The 5066-nt window shown below is 39.2% G+C and overlaps 1 long non-coding RNA gene across 1 annotated transcript; it reads right to left on the bottom strand.

Moving 5' to 3' along the window:
- Positions 1–105: 105 nt before the first annotated feature.
- Positions 106–4071, bottom strand: LOC107301679. Its single transcript, XR_001549319.1, has 3 exons — positions 3655–4071; positions 2158–2300; positions 106–370 (listed from the first exon to the last, which is right to left on the bottom strand). It is a non-coding gene; the product is annotated as an uncharacterized LOC107301679 (long non-coding RNA).
- Positions 4072–5066: the final 995 nt, after the last annotated feature.

Genomic DNA, 5066 nt, shown 5'->3' with positions numbered 1-5066 from the left:
ATTCCAAAAATTTTGCGCCTTTGAACATTCCCACCACATGTGATAATAAGTCTCTGGAAGCCTCAGATCGGAAGACTTTTTAAAGGACTCAAAGAACCAACTTGTAAGAATACACAAGATAGCTATCCTCGTAGTACGGGAAAGTTCAAAAGGATGAATTATCCCTTTTCCTAAATACCAGAGGTGATCAGATTGTAGATGAATGATCTGTGAAAAGTTTCATTTAAACAGCATAACATTTTAATATGATTATCATGTGCAGTGCTAATCTCTTCTTTTGACTTACTTGTTGAAGGAAAGTTGGAATTTGTTGTCTCATTTGTTCTTGTAGCTGAGGATTGCCAGCAAACAAAGGGTTATTTAACATCATCTATAAGGATAAACAAGACATTTTATCATCATCAAACCAAACAGACATTTATCACCAATAAATAAATAAAATAAAATAAACTTTCAGGTAAACTTCTACTTAGCAAACATATGCTGAAGCCATACAAGCTTTCATGTATGCTGAATTCTCTCTTTACTTGGCAAGACACGAGGTGCAGACACATACACAGAGTCCTTGATTTATGATCAGTTGCTTAGTGATCATTTGAAATTATGATGCAAGGATACTTATGACCCAGATTTGAAGTTACCGTGCCTCCCCCCCCCCCAATAGTTACACGATCACATTTTGGGAACTTGGCAGCTGGCATTTATAGCTGTTTGCAGTGACTCGAGGTCATGTGACTGCAACTTATGGTTTTTGCTGGAAACTTGCATTAATTTCTGATTTCCTGTGATAAGACCAATTGTGGGCAATGGATTTGCTTAATGACTACAGTGTTTGCTTAATGGCTGCAATGACCTACTTAATGTCCACAGCAAAAAGGAATGTAAAATAAAGCACATGTGTGACCTGCTTAATGACCAGCACAACTTACACCTGTAATTCCAGGCTTAATTACAGTCATAAATAAAGGACTATTGTTAAGAAAAGCAATGTATACATATTATAGACAACGGCTGAACTTATCATGGTAATATGATTTGCAATGTATAAATCCAGTGTGTAGTTTGGAAACCATGGCTAATGGGTCAGTATTCTATATGAATCTATTGTTCAAACAATAATTAAAATAAATCACAGCTCAGTATATTGTAAGACTCAAACAACTGGCAGGAACAAAGCTTCTACATTCTTACTTCTTAATTCATCCCAACTCACAGGATTCCACAGGCCTACTACTATTATGCCTACCTACCTCATCTTTCAAACTATCACACCTCCTTTCATCATTCACCATGTCCCTTGACCTATTAATTAGCTCAATTTCTTTTTATCCTCTTCGCTGAGCACAAATGTTTATACATCTCCTCCCGATTTTTCCCACTTGAACATCCTTTTGTCAGCCACTATGTTTAAGCCTACTTTGATGTCATCTCTTCAAATGTTTAGTTTTTATTCTATAGATAAATGGGTTGGGAAAACAGCTTGTTTTCCCCCAATGGTAAAAGTCTATATATGCTCACTGTTACTACTAGTAGTAAGTGCATACAAGGCAAATTAATAAAAGATACCCTGCCTGAGAAAAAGGAGGGATTCCTAAAATTCTCTAAATTAACCCCCCCATGTGCCTTATTCTTTAGTTCTTGAAAACATTCTATAAAGGATCTACAAAAGTAACAGCACCAATCATTAGGCCTGCTCTGACTTCTCAGACATGTAATTCGGGCAGTTCAATTTGTATTAGCATGTTACAATATTTATTAAAGCAGCTTTTACAAAACAACAAGTATTGCTAAAAGGAAGAACTTGGCACTGTAAGAGATAGAAGCAAAGGTGCATTTGAATTTCACAGGATGTCTTTAAAGGTCTCTTTGAAAGGTCAAATATAAATAAAAACAATTTTAAAACAAGTCAAAAGTGACTGTGGCTGGAAACAATGAAGGCAAAATGGTCATTACAACTTTTGTAGAATTCAGGAGAAAATACTGGGTATTTGTAATTACTATGACCTAAAGCAGAGGATAAGGAACAAAGTGGCAACTATTTATATCTAAATGAAATGTAATATAATATAATAGATTAATAGAAGTCCACATTTTACTAATTATGGGAAAGACCACAGGTGAATTTTAATTCAGCATGGATTTCAGTCATAGTCTTACCTGGGCTGCAAGATCAGGATTCTGGCTCAATGACTGCATCATGCTTCTCATGTAAGGCGCAGACAACATGTTCTGCATCAACTGTGGGTTTTCTGTAATTTGCTGCAACAAGCTCTGCATGCCAGGTGTGTTGAACATACCAGCTTGAAAGGGGGAAAAAAGTTTCAGCAACACAGTGCTATGGCATCATCTCTGTCTCTGACTTAGATGACCATCCATCTATTCAGTGCAATTATTTCCATCACCCAGGACCAAACAAACATGCAATTCAAAGTCCAAATCAAGTTAGAGATATCACGTTTAATAATAGTCAATAACCAGTATTTAATTTGCAATCCAAATTCACTTAACACTCAATTGAATTTAGAACAGCATTAACATGCATTGCCTTTCTGGATAGGTAATTTGTAATTGAAACAATGAGTTGGTGGCACAGCGATTATAATGCAGTATTGCAGGCTAATTCTGCTGACTACCGACTGCCAGCCATTTGATCCTCACCAGCTCAAGGTTGACTCAGCTTTCCATCCTTCCGAGGTGGGTAAAATGAGGAGCCAGATTGTTGGGGGCAACATGCTGACTCTGTTAAACCAGGGCTTTTCAACCAGTGGTACGGGTACCACCTGTGGTACATTGGCACCTGGCAGGTGGTACGTGACCATCCTAGAAAAGTGGTAACATGGGAGGGGAATGAGCTGAACCGGTGGCAGCACCGCACAAGCCTGAGCGAGAGATGGCTGGAGCTGCAGAGCTGTCAAGGGCTCAGCGGAAGCACCAGGATCAGTACCGCTTTCCAGCTGATTGGTGCTTCTTCAGGGCTGTCAGGGCTCAGCGGAAGCACCAGGATCAGCGCCAGGCTCCAGCTGGAGCTCGGCGCTGATCCTGACGCTTCTGCTGAGCCCAGAAGAAGCACCGATCAACTGGAATGTTGCAGCATCTCCAGGGTCTTGTGATTTACATTCAGATGCTTGGTAACTGATTCATATTTATGACGGCCACAGTGTCCCAGGGTCATGTGAAGTGACCAAAACCTGCTGCAACCACCCAGCAGACGGGGGGAATAAAAACCAAACATCCCCCCACCCCACCCCCACTGCCAATCCTCAACAGAAATGCTCACAACAATGAAAACCTTGGACAGGAGGAAGAGCACCGCTGGACACTGTCTTGCTCGGCTGTGGCTTGTGGGGCACTTTTTTCAGTGCCATTGTATCTTCGAACAGTCACTAAGCGAACTGCTGTAAGTAGAGGACTACCTGTACTTTATCACTTTTTTCCTTTTTTTTTTTTTGGTCATCAAGTTTTTGACACCTTTTTAGGCAACTGGTGGTACTCGGATGTTGCCATATCCTAAAAGTGGTACAATGGGTGAAAAGGTTGAAAAGCCTTGTGTTAAACTGCTTAGAGAGGGCTGTAAAGCACTGTGGAGCGGTATATAAGTCTAAGTGCTATCGTGATTTCAAGAAAATCAAGTAAGTTGTTATATGACAAACATACCTCCTAGCCCAGGTCCCAAATTTGGCACCGCTGAGCTTTGTCCTGTGGTTCCGGTGCTGCTGCTTTCAACACCACTGCCTCCTCCACTATCTCCACTGTTGCTACTGCTGCTGTTTGGAGAGCTCTGTGTGGTAGCTTGAGGAGCCCAAGGATTTGGTAAAGGGTCTCGGTTTTCTGTGCGAGATGGCTGGCTGTCCCCACCTGATGAATTGCTCACTAATGAAGCAAATGGATTTCCCCCAAACTATAAAAAAGTTAAGAAAGAAACAGATTTACCCAGCAGGAACAAAACCAATTCCTCTGGAAACAAAGTGGTTCACTAAACACCAGAACATTTGTCTTCCAGAACCAGAGTAACCCAATTGTTCCTTGGATGGCTTCACCCATATCAACCTATTCAAAACTGTTATCTAAGATTTTGCATTAAGGCTGATCAGACAGAGTTGAAGATTTTCTGCTTCGTTAGAGATCTTCTGCGAATGTTTGCCTTATATATGGAAAGCAAACAAGAGTGTGCAACAAACCTCCTTGCCACAGGAGGTGCCAACCTGTCTATGATTTCCCCACCCAAGGTGATGTCCACTGAGCCCTGAAGTTTCAATAAAAAAATATTATTTAATTAAAAATGGTCACCATGGTTACAAAATCATCGAATCTCATGTGGTTTCATTGTTCTCATCTCATTCAAGACATGTACTTTTGATGTTTTTATATAATTATATGAAATCCCGAGAGTGAGTTTCTTGAAAACTCACAATCAACCTGCAATTTTTAAACACTGACTTTTTTAAAATATATTTTTATTTTTTAAACCAACAAAACAAAACAAAACATAACACACATACACACACAGTATATATTCCTCCCTTTTTTACAGCGATTTCGTAACAGTAATCTTCTATTATTTACATTTCCCCCCCCTTATCTTCTTTAGAATATTTGTCCTTGTTGCCCCATTATTTCTTATTTACATTTTTCTTCCTTCATACATTATTATACACACATTTTCCACTTCTAACCTTTCCACATTTATTCTCTCTTATTTCTACTCTCCAACCAGTCATACCACTTGTTCCATATTAAATAGTATTCTGTGTCTTCCTTTTCTTTTATCTCTTTTGTTAATTTGTCCATCTCAGCACAGTCCAGGGTTTTTCTTATCACTTCTTCCTCTGATGGTATATTCTCATTTTTCCAGAACTGTGCATATGCAATTCTTGCTGCCGTTGTTGTATGTAGAATTAAGTACCGTATTTCTTTACTATATTTTCTGTTTAAAATACCCAGCAAAAAGATCTCTGGTTTCCAGTCTACGGGTTGGTCTATTATTTCTTCGATCCATCTTCTTATTTTAGTCCAGTATTTTTTCGCAACTGGGCATGTCCACCATAAATGATAATATGTTCCATGTA

Source organism: Protobothrops mucrosquamatus, unplaced genomic scaffold (genome assembly GCF_001527695.2).
Source record: "Protobothrops mucrosquamatus isolate PMUCROS unplaced genomic scaffold, P.Mucros_1.0 scaffold15520, whole genome shotgun sequence".
NCBI classification, from domain to species: Eukaryota; Metazoa; Chordata; class Lepidosauria; order Squamata; family Viperidae; genus Protobothrops; species Protobothrops mucrosquamatus.
This window is presented reverse-complemented; position numbering and strand designations above follow the sequence as displayed.